The sequence below is a fragment of the Felis catus genome, chromosome A1 (genome assembly GCF_018350175.1).
Source record: "Felis catus isolate Fca126 chromosome A1, F.catus_Fca126_mat1.0, whole genome shotgun sequence".
Classification (NCBI taxonomy): domain Eukaryota; kingdom Metazoa; phylum Chordata; class Mammalia; order Carnivora; family Felidae; genus Felis; species Felis catus.
This window is the reverse complement of record NC_058368.1, coordinates 151,585,641-151,605,499: the sequence shown is the minus strand read 5'-3', so window position 1 is coordinate 151,605,499 and position 19,859 is coordinate 151,585,641. Positions and strand designations below refer to the sequence as shown.

The 19,859-nt window shown below is 36.0% G+C and overlaps 2 long non-coding RNA genes across 3 annotated transcripts in view; one reads left to right on the top strand and one right to left on the bottom strand.

The window, feature by feature from the left end:
* The window catches only part of LOC102902627, a 179,093-nt gene that overhangs the window by 111,374 nt on the left and 47,860 nt on the right, over window positions 1-19,859 (top strand). The gene's annotated exons all lie outside the window — the stretch shown is intronic.
* LOC111561691 overlaps window positions 8,880-19,859 on the bottom strand; it is a 233,008-nt gene continuing 222,028 nt past the window's right edge. Inside the window, exons 7-8 of the long non-coding RNA XR_002744360.2 lie at window positions 12,049-12,142; window positions 8,880-11,530 (exon numbers count right to left, since the gene is read on the bottom strand). This is a non-coding gene — a long non-coding RNA (uncharacterized LOC111561691). The remainder of the gene's footprint in view (window positions 11,531-12,048; window positions 12,143-19,859) is intronic.

Here is a 19,859-nt window from a genome sequence, read left to right as displayed (position 1 = left end):
GTGGCATGACATCTGGACAAAAGAGTATAAGTAGGGAAACCCCTAGGAGGAAATTAGAAATAATTAATATTGAGATTTTTCTTACCTCATTAGCTAAGTGAAAGCCATCATATTTCTGAGTGGTGATAAGAACTCAAATTTGGATATTTTCCATTTATATACCACTGACCACTTAAGGACTTCCTTGTGAGAGGAGGAGCTATGTGGTCTAAATATGTATCAGCACAGCAACTGCGAATACCAACACAAGCAAATTTTCATATTTTCCCCTATATATGTGTATTGTTTCAAAAATAACTAAATTAATTATTTTCATATGCAAAAAGATGTATCAGTAAATAGAGTAAGAATTTTGTTTTAATGCCTGTCTAGTGGAATTAATTCTCCCATTCTACTTCACAGGGCTAACACCTAAACTGTAATTCTTTTATATATCAGTAAATGAAATGTGTATCTTATTTGAGGGTCCATGGGGATTTTCATAGAGACAAACTCTTGAGTGTTTCCTAAATTTTGGATGTTTACCAATGGTGATCCAGGGAATGATTTGTTGTGGTACAGGGACATGAAAAAAATATGGGTCACATTATTAAAAATGTAATCTTTTAAAATTACCTTTCAATCCTTTTTGTTTTTCTTTTTGAACAAAAAGAAGACAAGGCCCAGTGCCATGTCAGACAGTAGTACCTTGCTATAATTAAATAGTGTTATTTTGTTTAGGAGTATTTGCTTTTATTTTCCTCCTTTTTATATCACTGATTCTAGTTTTTAAATGCAGAGTAATTACAACCATTTTCTTTTTTTTTTTCATTTTATTTTAATGTTTATTTTTGAGAGAGGGAGACAGAGTGAGAGCGGGGCAAGGGTGGGCAGAGAGAGATGGAAACACAGAATCTGAAGCAGGCTCCAGGCTCTGAGCTGTCAGCACAAAAGCCCCACGTGCAGCTCCAACCCACAAACTACAAGATTGTGACCTGAGCCGAGGTAGGACACATAACCGACTGAGCCACCAGGCACCCCACAACAATTTTCTTATAAATAAGTTCATGTAAGTGAAAAAGGCAAGTCAACTTAAGGAAGAAATACTGGATAGTTGTACATATTCTATTTTGGATAAGGCAAAAGTCCCACGTTTGGTAGAAGAACTCTGAAATCTGGTACAATATTGTAGTGAGTATTAAGTGACATAGCATTGATTGGCAGAGTAAATTCTTTTTATATTACCAAAAGGTAGTAAAGGTTTGAGAATTATCCTACAAACAACACCCTATTACAGTCAATAGCGTATGTAATTTTGTGCAGGCGTGTGTGTGTGTGTGTGTGTGTGTGTGTGTGTGTGTGTGTGTGTGTTTGCATGCGTGTGCGAGCTGCTGGCACTGGGCACTTTTCTCAATCTTCTGGTTCTTTTGTGACCTACAGTGCTCTCAGCCTTCCAGTCACTGAGACGTAGAAAGTGTATGCTAATACATCTTACCAGGAAGATGAATGTAACACCTTCAAAGTATACATGTGCAAACCCATGGGAAAATTCAGAGTATAAATAAAGAACATAAAGGCAAAGAATCCTCTCTTTTCCTATTTGAAAATGGAGTCTGGTACAGAGTTCTTTCATTGCTTGCTGATTCCGTTTAAATAGCGCATATGTTTTTGGAACTTAGAATAAGGCCAAATGACACGCTGTATTTAGGGTGCTTGTCTTTAGGAATGGAAAAGGATTTGTGTAAATTTTGAAAAGCATTATGAATGATGAAGGAGTCGCAAGCCCATTAGGTTGGTTGTTACTATAACCTTTGGACTGAACAATTCATAACAGCCCCAGTTCAGAAGCATAGCAAAATTCAGAATTATTCAAGCTTTCTACATAACAGGAACTTAGCTTGTTCCAATGATAAACAGACACACATGAAGGAAAATTCCACTGACCTCTTCACCTCTGCTTCAGAGGCCTAATTGCCTTAAGAAGTAGTGTCAAAACAGAACACATACCTTCAGTCTCTGCAGTTTGGATGAGCAGGGAGGTGAATATTTTGCTTTTAAGTAAACCAGAATATGGTTAAAATTAAATTGTTGCATAATGATAAGCCAAATAATGTAATGGTTTAAAAACATCAATTAACATCTTTCTAAATGCAGAAAAATTAAACGTAAGTCTTGGTGGGGCAATAAGTGTAGTTGTCTTTTGACAAAAGTTTATTTTGAATGATCAAAATAACTGCTTCAGTAGTAGTGAGATATACTGATGTGTGTCCATATGTGTGTGTATGAATAGAGAGATTTTATTGGTGGGAGTGTAGAAAAACAAACTTATTCACTTTATTGTTTAGAAAATTTAGCAATAACTGGCAAAATTTAAATTGCAGATACTAACCTAGTTCCAATAATTTACTTTATACCTAATCAAATGTAGAAGAATATATGTACACAATGTAAATTAGAGCATTGTTTATAACAACAAAATAAAAAAAAAACTGGGAAAGTTTTTTTAAAAAAACTTTTTAAAAACAACTTTTTTTTAAAAACTATGGAAAGGTCTGTACAAGAGTTAAGTTTGAGAAGGTATGTTTACCCATAGGACATTCAAACATTCAGACTAATACTAATAACATCAATAACGTACTGGACAAACAAGCTATAGTATAGTCATTCTTTGAACACTATGCAAGTGTAAGAACTAGCAAACAAAACAAAAAACAGTAAGGTAAATATATACATGTAAGCACAGAAAATTTCATGATCTATTATATCAATAAACAAATTACAAATGTGTTTCAAAATAAGCAAACCAAAATATACACATATACGTAGGCATATATATGGCATTATTTTTATGTACTGCTTAATATTTGACAAATACTAAATCATCTGGAATATTCTTCACCAAATAGCATCAGTGAAGGGCTCCTATCATGACTTCATGAGAAGTAAAGTTCATGGAAGAGTGATAGCAGAGCCGAAGAACATGACAGAATAGTTTGTAGCTCTTGGGAGATACTTTTGTGAACTCCTAGACATAACTAGTTAAGACTTTGACAGAGTTTAGAAATCCTTTATCAGCAAAGTAGGGAGCAAATACCCATTATTTGAGAGTTGTTTCAATGTGACTACATGCATTGTCTAAATCCTAGAAGATGTGAGTTATAATTCTGTTTTTTAAAGTTGTCATTTAGTTGTTTGATATCAAGTAACAGATGTAAGAATTATAGGAAAAGGTCTGCACAAGAGCCAATTTTAAGGAGGTATGTTCACCCTCCTTAGTGTTATGCCAAGTTAGAAACATCGATTATTAATGGAAAATTTATGGAAAAGAAAGAAGAGATGTATATTTAATAATTTTGACTTTGTAGTAAATTGAAATGAGTTAACCAAATTGTTCTGTACTATGGGTCAAGATCAGGAAGGAAAATTTTAGTCATACATTAAGATTTAAAATAAACAGCAAATGAATGAATGTCAGTTTTGTGACACAAATATAATTCTGAAAAATACAAAGCATGGTGACACAAAAGTCTTCTGATGAAAATTATAATATTTTTTCAAATATCTATAAGCCAGAATTTATATTACTTGAAGAATAAAAACAAGTACCATTCCAAATGTAAACCAAGATTTTTCTGAATTAGTGGTTGTAACAGTACTTTATAGACATGTGGCCTTCATTTTGAAAAATGGTATATGCAGATCTAGTAAAGTGTTTAAATTAATTTTCATGTATGAATCAGATATCTCAAAAGAGAAGATGTGATAAAGGAGGAAATAGAAGGAAAGAGGAAGAGGAAACTAGGTGGGAGGTTGTTTTTAACAATATCAAAGAACCATTTCAATATCTATTGTAAATGTTTATTTCAAACTGAAAGTGGTATAGAGAGGAAGTTTATAGAGAATTCAGGGGAAAGAATTGATTCAACCCAAGAGTTTCCTTAGTCTACCAAATAGAATTCTTTTCTTCTTCTTCTTCCTTTTTTTTTTTTCTTTGCATACAATGTTATTTTAGGAATTCTATTTCCTTTTTTAAAAACAGGAGTTAAAAGCAATAAGATTTAGAAACTACTGACTTCTTAAGTTTCTCCTAATCCATAGAAATTCTCTTTAGGGGAAAGGACTCTATAACTAGTATCCGTTCAATATTTGTTTCTTAAGGAAAAGAGGAGTAATAACAACAAAAGTAAAACTGATTGTCAATTTTACTAGAATGCTTCCAGCAAAATGAGCTTTGTCCCTATCTAGGTAACATCAAATCAACTGACAATTTAAGTAAATTCTAGTAACAAAACAAAGTAGTTGTTCCACTAAATAGCCAGAATTGAGGAAAGAAAATAATTAAATTAGTAGAAATTTCACTCAACCCAATTGATTGAATAGTTTTATTTAGATGACCTGGTAGTCTTGGTTAACCCTAATAACACATTTACTCTAGGCAGAATTAAAGAGTGAAAAGGTAAAAAAAATCCTCAGAAGCAAAAATAGTTCAAACTGGGAAAATCTTATTATAGTGAATTTCTGGAGGGTGTGTAAGTTATTTTGTAGAGTAGGAGTGAAACTATATATTAAACATGTTTCCAAATAGGCCCTTAGTGTTTAGAAATAGTTTTTCTCAATAGAAAATATGCGATAATTTCCTATAAAAAAACCTTTGATCAAGATGTCTAATTTCATGATTAGATAATGTGTTGCTAATGTGGCTTTTTCCAGATGTAAACACAGAGAATGAAGGAAGCCCTTACAGTCACCCACACTGATATTTAGTTGACTCACTGACTACATGATTCAAAACCCAGTTACAATGCCATCTAGGAATTTGTGCCAATGGAATAAGTTTTGTTCTGATCTCATTCAAATTCTTCAGCATCTTTCATCTTTCATTTCATTACAGAGTAAAAATAGGATATTTTTATTCCTGTCATTTTTTGGTGTTTTTTTTTCTTTTTAGTTTCATATAAAAAAAAGGAATTATTCAAATAGGTATATAGGGTGGCTGGTTTGTAAAAAGCTTAAAAATATCACAACACTTTTCTATCCTCATTATATCAACTAGTTACTTGGACAGCCCATCAAAGAGTACCTCTTATCTTTTATAAACATTCTAGATGCAAGGAAAATAGACACAAAAGATAGTCTATGGTCTCAAGGAACACTCAGATTATAGAAGACTGATGTGTACTGTATCATGTAATATGGAGTGATGCCATATGATATGTAGCACAAGAGAGATATTAACAGGACATAATTGGTGCTTGGGGGAGTATTTAACCCTGGTATTGGACATAGAAAATTATCCAAAGAAAGTTTGTTTGTTAATGAACTCTAAACTAAGTTTGAATATTAAGTTGAAGAAAGTATGGTAGACAAGGTAGAGGTATTACTCAAGGCCTAGGGATGTAAAACTGTAGGATACATCCAGGGAACAAAAAATAAATTTATTTTTTTGGAGGGAAAGCATTTAGAAGCTGCTGCAAATAAGACTAAATAGATGGCAGAAGCCAGATTATGAAGGGCCATCTCTGCTGAGATAAAAACATTTTATTCTGAAAACTCTAGAGAGCCTTCATATGGCTTTAGGGGGGTGATATGAGCAGACATGCATTTGGGAGAATGTGCTATGTGGTGAATACAGAGCACGGCAGGAAGGAAGAGTTGGGTACAGAAGTGTATGATGAGTATCAGACAAATTAGCAATCTAATCTAATTAGGTTAGAAATCTAAATCTTTTCAATGATTTAGATTTGCAATAGACTAGTGACATTGAGAGAAGAACCAGAGATAGATCTGAAATGTTTAAGCAGGTTGTGTGCCACAGCTTAATAATGAATTAGAGACTGAAGTAGAGCTAGAGGAAGAAAGATTACATCAGGTTTCTTGTTTGAGAGACTGGATGTGAGTGCTACTGTTTTGCATTGCTTAACGTCATGGTTTCTTGTCTTTAAATCTGTTCTTCTTGATTCCTTTCATATCACACCTCTCCTTGCCCTCATCAAAGATGAACTAGAAGGATAAAGTTCCATGAACTATTCTACTCCATTCCACTTAGCTACATACTTTTCACTAACACTTAACTGATTATTATTTTGAAGGAATTTTGTTTACCTATAATTCTTAAATACAGTAAAGAGTTTCTACTGATAGAAAACCAAACAGTGAAAAATTATATTAAATGGATCCATCACAGTGGAAAAACTTACTAAGACATAATCATTGATATGTAGAACACTGAAATATTAAAATATGTTGTGTAAATTTTCTGGAAATTCCAAATAAACAGACTAAACTTTTCCTTCTTCATCTAGGAAACTAGAAATTGAGGACTCATGTTCACAAAGGATTAGAAATGTATCTCTATATACTTGACAAATTTTCACTATTTCACACATAATTTTAGTTCTCTAGGGCTGTGTACCAAGAATAATTATTATGCCTAGTACTAATATGAGACAACAATATTTTCTCAATATGACTTCACCTCATTTTTTGTTAAATTATTTTGCCTAATAGTGTCCTATAGTACATCTGTATTATGCAATTATATGTATTACATATTATATTTAATGTTTTAGCTCAGTTGGCTAGAATATGGTTATTGTAGTAGAGGTTGCTAATGTCCCATATTATCCATTCTTTTGTTCTTCCCTTTTGTAATAGATCTTCCCTGAATGGTCACCCAGCTATATTTTTTATTACCTAGCCCTTCCAGCTTCTTTCATAACTAAGTTGTTTCCAGTGGGATATGAGTAGAAATTTGTATAACTTTCAGGTCTTGTCCTTAATAATAATTTGCCTTCGTCAAGTTTTTTTTTCCTCTTTGTCTTTTCCTATTGGTTGTTCTTGCAAGAGGCAAGAACAGGAAATTTTCTTGGGTCCCAGATCGAAGCCACATATAAAGTAGTGTCAACTTGCCAGCTTGGGTCCCAGATTAGCATCTCAAAGCTTCTCATTAACCATTTTCTCCTGCACAATTATATGAGAGAGAGAAAGACACATCTGCCTTCTTCAGTCACTATATTTTCTGTTTCTCTGTTATAGAAGCTTCTGCTATATCCAGACTCATACTGGCAATCATGACAAGGTTTGCAGCTCCAGTGTAACACAGCCAGTAGTTTTCACATAGGAACAAATGTCTCAAACACATGTCATAAAAGAAACAAGTTTCTCAAAGAAACTGGGTAGGGTTGAGGGCAGATGGATGAAGAATGTGCATGTAGATTATAGTTAAATCATCACCAGGAATGGAAAAATAGTGATGAACCACATGGATTGTGTTGTTCCCACTTTTCCCCCACCTCCCACTCCCAAACTTTCATTAAGTCCAAGCTCAACACATAGATAGTGAATATGTGGAAGGCAGGCCTCAAAATTGAATAGTAACTGGAATGTGAGACTGGTTCATGACTTTTAGTTATAGTGATGATGGCCTATAGGGTATAGGGTAGACCCTATAACTGATGAAACACTTAGTGTGTATGTATCAAAAAACACTGAACTGACATGCTTTTCTTGCACTGTGAGTAAAAACTACAAACAGGGTCATAGCTGGTCAGCAACGTGGTCATTTGGACTTTCCATTCTGAAAAAAAAAATCCTTACTCATTTTCACTTCTTGCCTCCTACAAACTACATTTGGATTTTACACTTTAGACTATGACATCTCACTTCTAAAAACTAAAATGTAAAGGTTTGGGCGGTATTATTCATCAGCTTGCTTAAAAATGCATTTGAGTTCTTATTTATAGCATCATGCAAATATAAATATCATGAAGCAAGAATAAACACCGTGCCTTAAAGTGTTTCATTCCAAGAGTGTGTGGAAACCTTTAGAAGTGGGCAATAGAAAAGTCACACTGCCTGATTTTATTTATCATCTACCCATCGAGGAGTGGGCAGACTAGAAAATTTGAGCATTTCTTCAGAAGTCAGCTTCATCTGGAAATAGGACAAGGTGTGAAACTGAGAGTAAAGTCTCAAAGTAACGTGGTTGACAGTGGAATGTGAATTAGTGTAATGTAGATTATTTTGCCCTTACTTCACAGAACCTTCAGCACTACCAAAAACCTCATAATAGAATTACCTCCAAAAATAAAGTTGATCTTCAATTCATGACATTTCAGAGTTGATGACCATGATACCAAGATGGTATATGGGTTACAAATGCCAACATGAGTCTTCAACAAACTATGGACCCAGCAGAGGTCGAACTGATAGCCTAAGAATTTGGGCCCTGATACGTTTTTCCGCATTTCTACAAAACTTGAATCGAAGTGTGGGCTTTAACAGATTAATGTTGACTTTAACTATATCAAAGAAACTGTATTTGAATATAATTAAGAAAAGCATGCAAAGTAATTATACTGCTTAAGAAACAGAGTGAGTTCATGTATCTGGATACTTTATCACAGGTTTTACTGAGACTAAAAAACTGTCTGATAAAGAATATGACTATTTTCATAGTAAAAGAAAGAAGTACTTGTTAGTAACTCTTTAAAGATACTTCTCTATCAATTTCAAAGAAACACACTTAACAGAAAAAAGAAAACACCCTGGTACTACTTAATAAGATTTACTTGAAATTTCTCTGGTTTCTCCATCAGTATTTGCATTATCACATACTGAAATAACTTAAAAAACTGTGGGGTGATTTACTTAAAATTCAGAATTTTACTAAAGTTAGAATTTTAAAATTTAGTTTTCATTTTTTAGTTTTTCTTTTTTAGTGTAAGTGAGGTGGTGGAATAATAGAAATATAGAGTGCTACTATATTTAGAAATTATCTTTTGAAAATGTTACTTTTTCAGAACATTCTTTATTAAAATTTTTTTAGTGTTTGTTTATTTTTGAGAGAGAGAGACAGTGTGAGTAGGGGAAGGGGAAGACACGGAATCTGAAGTAGCCTCCAGGCTCTGGGCTGTCAGCACAGAGTCCAATGTGGGACTCAAACTCACAAACTGTGTGATCATGATCTTAGCTGAAGTTGGACGCTTAACTGACTGAGCCACCCAGGCGCCCCCAAACATTCTTATTAAAGGGTCACCCACCACGTGAACTGTAAGGGAGGATTTGTAAAGCAAAACATAAAAGTTAGTAGTAGGTGTAATTTTATTGTTTTGAGAAACAAATTACTTTCACATGGTTTGAACAGAGTATCAGGGATGATAAACAAATAAGCCTATTGGGCTGGGAGGACAGATAGCAAAATAAATTAATATACCCAGAGACTAAATGATAGAAACACTTCTCCCTTGATAGTACATTTTTCTGAAGAATTTAAGAATGTTTATAATGACTATCTTTACTTGGAAACCCCTTTATCTAGATGGCAGGGACCTACACATGTATAAATATCAAATGATAGAATAAAATATTCTTGAAACTTATCGAAGGACATATAAGTCATTCAGTCCAGTAAACTAGGGATGAAAAATATTAGGGCATGCCTGTGTTTTTACCCTAATAAGTAACAATTTTAACCTGGCTCTAGGATCTTTTCTGCCTGATAAATAAGCACAGGTATTTCAATAACTACAAAATCTTAAGACTGGAGACATTTACTGTATACATTATATCTAACCACATATTCCAGTTCCCATTTCACCAACTGATAATGGACTATTCAACTCATATATTCAAACCACCTAAAACCAAACTCCTTCCCTAGAGAAACAGCTTCTATTCTTGTGCCATTTCACTATTACCACCTCTCTCCTATTGTTCTGGACTAGAATTATCCAACTCCTATCTGATTCCAAATTCTTTTCATTCACCTTTCTCATCCACACGGCAATTTACAAAAGTCTGTAAAACTTTCTTTGCATGCTCTGTAGTATTGGTTTCCTCCTTTCCATCTCAACTTTCATTTAGTTTAATTTTTTTTAATGTTTATTTTTGAGAGAGAGTGTGTGTGTGTGTGAGCAGGCTAGGGGAAGAAAGAGAGGGAGACACAGAATCTGAAGCAGGCTCCAGGCTCTGTGCTGTCAGCACAGAACCTGACACAGGGCTCAAACCCATGAACCACGAGATCATGACCTGAGCCGAAGTTGGATGTTTGACGGACTGAGTCACCCAGGTGCCCCCTCTCAACTTCCATTTAGTTTAGAATCCTAAAATCTCACCCTTAAAGTCATACCAATACTTTCCAAACTTGTATTCTCCTCTAATATTTTTATCTTTAAAGATACTCGGTACATTGTTGCCAAATTAATTTTCCTTAAGTATTGTTTTCATCATACCAATTTGTGTGTTTGATAATGTGGAATCCTTGTAGCCCTGAATCTTAGGCTTCCTAACTCTATGACGGTGGATGTGTAGTGTCACTCTCTGGCCTCAGTTTCAAGTGTGAAAATGAAGGTGTGGGACAAACCATTCTCAGAGTTTACTATGTGTATTATGTGATCCTTTGAGCTCCCTGGTCCCCCTACTATCTACAGCGGCAACTCTCAAACTTAGCTATAGAGTCACCTGTATTGTTATTTCCTATTTGCCTCCTCCTATACATTCTTCATCCTTCTCAACCCTGTCCTATGCCCCAGGAGGATAACCTCCACAGAGCACATCATCTGGGTTCCCTTGCCCAGTAGTTTCTCTCAGGATTTCACCAATGGAAGCATTGACAGAAAACGGGTGGACAGGAGGAGTGTCAAATTATGTTTTCCTTAGTTGTTTGTTTGTTTGTTTGTTTTGTTTTGTTTTTTGTGTCAGGGGAATCACAACTTTGTCAGCAGTTTTGTCCCTCTGTGATTACAGTTCCTACCAGGAGGCCAAATGGACTCCAGACATTACTAATTTCTGGCCACCTTCTCCTTAATACTGAATTTGTTGGATTAACCTTGCTCACACTTTTGCAACTTGTCCCTTCATTATAGTCTCTTCATTTAAATCATTTTTCTTGGATCCTGATCAGTAGATGTGAAGCTATTTTTTTTAATACCAATGCTCAGACCTCACTCTAGATCAGTTAATCAGAAACTTGGGTGCAGGACCCAGGTAAAAGTAATCTACAATAACTCCTCCTGGTAGATTATAGATAAAGTCCAAACATTTTATATCTCATCCAAGGCCATGTGTAATCTGTTGTCAACTAGTCTTTTTCAATCTTTTCCATCTTTTGCAGATATTATAGGAAGCTAATTTAAAGAAACATCAATAACTATAAATAAACATAACATACACTGGACCCACTGCTTACATGCTAAAAAAAAATGCTCCCCAAATGGATCAATAACCAGAGTCAGGGGAAATTACTGGCATTAAAACTTCTGGAAGAAGTGACTTTAGAGTTAATGAAATATATCAAGAAGGGCAGAGCTTTCAGGGTATTATATCCTTATTAGTTATCTCATTCTTGTGAAATGCAAAGCCTCAAATCATCATTTACACAGTTTTCTAGTCAGGTGTGTTCCTCTTTTCATTTGATCAGTTATTAAGAAGTCTCACATTTAACTTTCATATTCTCTCACTTGCCTTGATTACCATTGGTTTACATGTTAGCAAGCAAAGAAATGATCAAGTAAGTTGTTGGGGTCTTCAATTACACAGGAACTGGTGATACCTGGAGTGAACACATGGTGGTTAGTGACTTTAGTTATTTACAGATCTAGCATTCTAGGATGCTTTCAAGTCTTGATTGTTTGACAGGTAACTTCTTACCTTGTGCCTGTCATAAAGGCCTATTTCTACTCCTCTGATCTCAGCTGGGTGGCCACTGTTGACTGTTATTGGGAAGTGGTTTCAAATCAGTAAGTTAACCCAATATTTTAAGGATAGAGCCATTTATTCAATAGTTAGATGCCAACCACAACCAACCAGAGCAGCAGAAATGTAATGTCTGGAGCTGGTCATTAAAACAAGGTTTTACCGGATGTGGTCTTTAATTGAGCTAGTAATAACACTGGTAAAATGAAATGATAAATGTGACACTTGTATCATTTATTCCAGATCCATATACAGAATAGTGGCTTGAGGATTTAAAGTTTGATTGCAGTTTGTTCTGGCACCATTATCTCTATATGTTTTTGGTTTGGGGTGGGGCAGAGCAAACAGTGGTGATGACCACAATATGTACTTTACCTGAATCACAGCAATTAATATCACTGTTGTTCTTTTATTGTTCACAAATAGAACAGATCGTGGCTAGAGAGCTCTGTTACGTTAATTCCAGTGCCTAAAAGAAGAGGCAAATGGATGTCAGTTTTCATTAGAGTATTTTGCCAGCGGAACTGAATTATTCCAGTTAGAGAGATATGTTCTAGGGAGGTCAGCTCTTGAGTAAAGGAGAATAAGATGGTAATGTTTGATCAGTTAGGCCTTAAATATTTATCCTTGGACAGTTTGGTGAGGTGTCAAAATGTGAGACACTTCTTAGGAAGACAATTACTTTGATTCATAAAGAATCTTTCCTCCAACATGAACTCTGTGGTTTTTTACTTACTAGGGTATACTGAGTTGTTATCAGTATCCAGTGGTGACACCAGCCAGTGACTTTGAGGTCTCTAAAACATTGTTTGATGACTTCAGTTCCTCTGGCTACAGCCAGATGTGGGGGGAAAAAACTGTATTTTCTCTCCAACCAGTTCCAAGTTCCAAACTTTAGTGTTTAAGTGAGGTTGTGCCCTGTGGAAAGATACTTCTTCATGCTAGACTTACTGTTTAATACACAGGAAGATTATAAAACCATGTAAATGAACAGTGGGAGAAAAAAGCCTTTCTCAGTCAATCAGGATGTATGTTTATACTACAATCAAGACACTTGAGCTGCCTTAGAATGAAACAAGATCTCGGCAGGTATTGTGGATGTTGGAAGGGACTGCATGACTATGTCATTAGGAAACCATATTTTTTTTTCACTCTTTGAATGCTTTAACCAGAAAAAAAAAGAAAGAAAGACTTTGGCAGAGAGAAGAATAGTATGTCTTCTAAACACTAAAAAATTCTCTCAGAGGCCTTTCCAAGATGTTTTGGATGGCTCTCTGCCTCTCACTCTCTGGCAGCCCCCTCTTCCGTCAGTGTTTGCAGAAGGTCAATAAACCCTGTGCAGGCGGGTGCTGTGGAGTGCATATGTGAGAAAACCTGCTGTTGTTGCGGTAAATGCAGTGTCCACAAATTCATTAGGAATGCATTTGTTCCTGGAAGTGCTAGCTATTCCGGTAACTGGCTGCCGCCAATGTTTTTAACCATATTCTCCACTTCTGTGCAGACGTTATAGGGCAGAAAACCAGGCTTCTGTTCTCACTGCCTGCATCAATTTGTAGTTTGTTACTTGATCAGCTCGTTTTACCTTTCGTCTCGTGTAAAGGGCAGTCTGGGACACTGTAGTTATGTCTGGGGCCTTCTTATTAGACTTTATGATGAAAAGGGGCTCTCTAGGGTAACGAAAACTATGAATCTACTTATTTGGCTCTAAAGAAAATACCAGGCGAAAGGAAGAGCTGAAAAATTGTAGGCAGTGTGAAAATTGGAGGAAAATGACTTCTACCTTCCAGATTTTCTCATACACAATAGAAATACATATATATATATATATATATATATACACACACACACACACATATATATAGTGATTGCATTAACATTTTTTTTTAGTTTTTTAAAAAATTTATTCACCTACTTTTAGGGAGAGATAGCACGTGCATGTACACATGCAGCATAGGGAGGGGCAGGGAGAGAGAGAGAGAGAAAATCCCAAGCAGGTTCCCTTGTCAGCACGGAGCCCAAAGTGGGGCTCAATCCCACAAACTATGAGATCATGACCTGAGTTGAAATTAAGAGTCAGATGCCTAATCAACTGAAGCCACCCAGGCGTGCCTTCATTAACCTGTTAATAATTATTTTATTAAGGATTCTTTTTTCTCTCTGAGAAAATAGGAAATATCTCCATTCTTTATAAGGTAGCTTTCTCAATGTAATACTAATACTACTTGTGACCTGTTAGGAAAAATTCGAAAAAGGCAAAATGAATTGTGTGCTAAACTGACCAGGATTGAATGGGCATAAAACCCAAATCAAAAATTGCTATTTTTGACCTGACCTGACTCCTAGATGACAGGAGAAAACACCAAATAAAAATGGGACCACTGCCTTGTTCTCAGTAAACAACTCTGGTCTGGCTTTCTTGAAGTAATGTCACCTTAAGGGGGTGACAACATTGAACTTCCTGTGATAACAGTATCTGACACAACATGGGTTCAAGCATAGTTGTAACTGGCATGTTAGGACTCATGAGAAGTGTGAGGCCCTTCCATCACGAATGAAACACATCTGTCCAGGAAATATACTTCATTGCGCCAAAATGCTTTTAGTGTTATCTGCCCCCTGAGTGCCCTCTCAAGCTACAATTCCCTGTCAGCAAGTACCTTGTAATTCCTTTCCTTTTATGTTGATGAAAGTCTTGATCTATTATGCCAATATTGCATACTTTCCAGTCTCCCAGAAACTATTACTCAGTAATGTGCATAGGAGATCATGCTCTGTTACTTAGACAACCAGTCTCAGCTAAGAGCATGAGCCCTTGAAGAAAAGCAGTTGCTAGATGGTCAGACTTTTTAATATGGCTCAGGTTCCACTTTGGGAAAGTGGGAAAAAAAAAAAGAAAAAAGGCCAATGACGAGATTAGACACTAGAGAACATGATGCACTGCTTTTCAAGGGAGCCAAGACAAAATGAGTCAAGAAGGGATTTGACTTGCTTCATTCTCCAACCTAGTGAGTTCTGACTGTATCCAGTGAGTTCAAGATAGGATGAGTCAGAGCTGGAAGTCCCCCTAGGGTTCCTCCTATATTAGCTGTAGCAACAGAGCCTCAGAATAGGCCTGGGTGACCCCCACCCCCATTCTTGAGAAAATCATAAAAGCCCAGGTTGTCTCTATGTTTTAATTTACTCAGGCATTCAGAAGCACACTGTATTCACAGTCACTCTCAAGAGATAACTGAGTTCTTAAATTTTTTTAAATGTTTTTATTTATTTTTGAGACAGAGAGACACAGCATGATCAGGGGAGGGGCAGAGAGAGAGGGAAACACAGAATCTGAAGCAGTCTCTAGGCTCTGAGCCATCAGCACAGAGCCTGACATGGCCTGCGCCGAAGTTGGACGCTTAACCAACTGAGCCACCCAGGCGCCCCATGAGATAACTAAATTCTTAAGTTTAAGAGTTTTGGGGTTATTACAATTAGAGAAGATTAACTGGAAGGGATCCAGGTCAGAGCAATTCTAAGCTGCACTGATGTTCACCTAGACCATAGAATCAGAAGCGTGAACTAGATTCAAGAGTGTCCTAAAGTGAAAATGATTTAATCTACCACAGTTGATTACTAGATGAATCAGGTGTCATCAACCGTTGAGAATTTATGCTTACCCCCAGGTACTAGCCACCATGTTTGGTACTGAGGTCACACAGCAAGTCAAAACTAGCACAGCTGATACTGCTGACTTCACGCAAGGCAATGTTCTAAGTACTTGAAAAGTAATACCTCATTCAGTCTTCACAATGGCCTTCAGAGGCAGGTATTACTATTATACCAATTTTACAGGTAAGGAAACTGATGTGCAGAGGTCGAACAACCTGCTCTGGGTTACAGAACTCTTAGGTGGGAAAGCAGTGCTTCCAACTAGGCAGCCTGGCTGCGTTTCCATGCTCCACTGGGCCCTCACATCCCACGATCATTAAATACAAACAGAAACACCATCGGTTAGATGACCACTCCGGTCACAGTACACTGATGATAAAATCAAGAAGACAACCCATCCCCTTCTGAGTCCCTGACCACTTGTGGTGAGGCCTCTGAAACACAGCCAAAGGAGAGCTGAGAAATGCCTATCAGCTCCTCCACAGCCCAAGCTCTGCTGGACAAAATCCAGCCCTTAGAATGTGGCTTTTTTTTTTTTTCAGGTTAATTATTTAGTCTTTTGTTCTTGAACTATTCAATGAAAACAAAATGAAGTCTCACACTCCAAATTCAGTATCTCAGATCCTGTATTTATATCCAAAACCCACTCAGAAGAAAGAGGGTAGCAGCACTAAAATTTCATCAGCATTTTTTCTTTTCTGATATGATGGCATAAGGAAGAAACCTGCCTCATTACAGAAGTCCTCAGCAGTTGCAAAAAGTTTCAAGCCATAGTCCTCGGTGGATGTTTCTCAATGAATAATACAGGATTTGCAATAGACCTTTTAGCCTCCATGTCCCAGGCACCGTGAGAGGAGGATAATAAATCCCATGGCATAGATATAATTCAGATTTGCAACTCCATATTCATATGATTGTTTAATATTTATTGACAAGCACTATTTGTTGGAGGCCCACATTGGCCAAACATTTAAAGTAATTTCCCTCAGTAGAAACTCCAGTTTATAAAAATAACTTGGCAAATAATTTGTAAGTGATGTTCTTAAGTGATCAGCATGCCATCTAAGGAAATGCTGAAGTCTGTATACTATTTTAAAGAAAGCACACAAAAGTTTCCAATATAATTTATTATGAGACAAAGTCGTAGGTGGATAAGATCATTAATATTAATTATTTTTGGTGGATATAACAGACAGAAAAGCACTCCATTTAAAACATGTCACTGCCGGAGTGACTTAATTATTCATTTTGGCTTCTGAATTATGTGTTCAAGCTTCGTAACCTTTTGGTTAAAAAAACCTGCCATTTACATTATAGTTTGGGAGCTGCTTTTAACAGTTATTAAAAGGAAGCAAAATGAAGAATTAAGTCACCACCTCTTTCATAAAATAAGATGTGGCCCATTTTCTTTTTGATGCAGCTCTAAATTTTTTATCTATTTAATTCAAGTATGTACAAATACCTATATAACTAGATATGTAGTCATGTAATCTGTAGCTATACAAAACATTTACTGTCCAGGGTACTATTCCAAGCACTGCAGGTTGAATAAGGCACAGCCCACACTTTAAGAAATTTACACCTCAGTAGAAAAAATAAGAGTTGTCTAAGAGTCACTCTCATAAGTCTGTGATAATTAGGTTGATAATATCAACTGTGTATTTGAAGAATTCAAAAGAAGGAGCAGCCTATTTGAGGCATCAAAATGCATCCGAGAAGGGCTTCCAGCAAGAGGACTGGACAGAGGTCCCTGGAAAGAGGAAAACAGGCAAGTATCGAGAAAGAAACAACCCAAAAGCAAAATTTAAGCATGGCATCAATAAGAAGAACAGTGGAGATAAATTTAATAGGAGCATAGAATGCCTTAAAAAGCTTAAGGAGAGAAAAGTGGGTTAAACACTGAAATGAAACTTTTAGCTTGGATTTCATCTAATATGGCAAAGATCTTTTGAAAAGAGTCATTGAGTAACTGTAGTTACCCTTTATGAAAGTGTGTCAGATAGTGATTTGCAAGATGGCTAAACTAGAATAAAAACTAGAGATAGCAAATCCCAATTGGGAGAGCGTGAAGAGGGAGAGAGGAACTGGGGTAAAATGATGAACTCACAGGACCTAAAAGGGCAACAGAAGGAATGGAGCAAGAGAGAGGATTTGTGATTCACTGTTGAGGAAGAATTTCTCAACTCTGTCATCAGATTAGATTAAACCTGGGTTAAGAACTTTGAATTTTTACAACCCTTTTTACACCTTGATGGGTAGGAGAAACATCCCAAAGAGAAGTATTGGTGCAAAAAAGATAAGCCTAACAGTTAGCATCTATTTATCAGAGGCTGTAGGCAGTTGAATACATGTAAGGCTGTTAAGAGAACCTCTCAAAACCACACAACATATTCACCAAAGTAGATTTGCTGCTTCAAATGACCAAAGCAGATGCATTTTCTATGACCAGGACTATTACTAAAACTATCCTCCAGGTATTTTTCTTTTTTTTTTTTTTTTTTTTTTTTTGTTCCAGATGAAAGTGCTACTTAGATGAATTTGAGCTTTCAAGTTGAAGGTGCTACTATTGTTACTTAGATATGTTCTTCTTTTTGAGAGTGTTACTTCCTGTGGTGTGACTGTCTCCACGATAACAGTAACTCATTCTTTGGCCCCTCGCAGAGATTGGAGGGGAAGAGGCTTATAGCCAGGAATGACAGGGCTTGTGGCTTTCTGAGTTAAGGTCATACAGAGTGCGGCATTTTGTTATACCACTCTTTCCAGTAGTCTCAATGGAGAAGACCACCACTTCTGAGTGATTGACAGCTCAGTTCTATGTTCCAATTCCAGTTTAGCACAGTCCAAGTGCAGATTTTGTATCCCACAGACTTGGACTCTAATTCATTTTAGTCTTGTTGTTTACAAACTCATTTAATCTAAGGTGGAGAAATTTCTACTTTAGAAATCCAGGCATCATCAAGTCTATCATACGTTATTTGGTTGTATAAATTTAAACTCTACTTTTGGCAACTAACAAAGTTGATATTCAGAAATAGAGCTACATCTTAATCTCTCTTCTCTCTTGCTATCCATGCTACTTCTTAATAACAGTTGATTTCACATATCATATTGGTAATAGATTTGATGATTCCAATGATTCAAAATGTACTTGGATACCTGTTGCATACCAAGCATGTAGCCAGCTCTGAGGACTCACAAGAAATATAAAGAACAGTTTTATCCTAAGTGGTTTATTATCAAGGCAAAGAAATACAAAAACATAGCTTTTCTGAGAATCTTTGTCCACAACCTTGAGAAAATATCTATTAAGTGTTCACTGAAGCCTTAAGACACTATAGGTTACTTTGTAACATAAACTCATGGATGAACTTGCTCACTATTTATTTGAGCATTTTGGATAGCCGTTAGCCAGACTTCTTTCCAATGCTTCATTTATTTGCTCTTGGAAATCCCCCCAAAATTGAAACATCAGTTCCTGGATAGTTGATTATGGAGTTTTCATGTTCCCATTGAAATTATAAGGTAATAAATGGTAATAGAAGGAAGAAGCAAATCTTATCAGATACTAAGTGTCCAAAGAAGATATTCTGCTTTGGGCATGAAGTGAGTTAATATGATGGTCACAATCTCTTATTATTTTATTAGAATGCAAATATAGAGCTCCTTCTTAAGGAGTAAAAATTCCTATTCACAACTGAAATTGTTATGACAAGAACTCAAGGTCACTCAGGCAAAAGAATAGTCATTATGAGATCAAAAATAAAATGTAGGTAGACCTCTGTCATAATAGTTTTCTTTCTGGACCTTGTTCTGGAATTTTTGTCCACACCTAGGAACTCTAAAGTTATAGCACTCAAAGGTCATATTTTTATCATTATTTACCTGGAATTGAGTATCTTCTAATTAATGGGTTCAAGTAATTATAAAATATTTCCCCCTATTTTACACAGAATTAGAGCTGAATATATTAAATGATTTTTGAATCAGAAAGTGACTTTATTGTTCTCCAGACATTGCCTTTTAATGTACCATGATAAGTCTACTTTCTGTGCTTCTTGATTATAATTTGGGCATAACTTAGATTTCTGATCACTTTCAGTTATAAGCCACATGATGATGATGATGATGATAAGATAGAGGACAGCTAGTTAGCTATTTAATATTGGACTTATGAAAGTACAACCTTTACAAAAGAAAAGCATCAATCTCATATGCCATTCATGCCTCTTTTCCTCACTCCCATAAGTACTAGATTTCCTGCAAAGATAATGAAGGCTAAGCTTTAGGGCCCTGAACTTTCAGGGTACATTTACAAGACCTGTACCTAATATTGTGTTTGTAATTCTGGGTTCTCCTTTTTGGAAAGGGTCCCCCTAATTGTACAAAGTTCCAACAAAACTTGTATTCCCCTATCCCAGGAATTTAGGTCTAGGGACATATGGCCTGAAGGATGGATAAGAAGGAGTGAGGGAGCTAATCTACCCTTGGGTTCCCTTCTTCACTCTCACATGTTTCTACCCCTCACTCCTCCAGAGTTA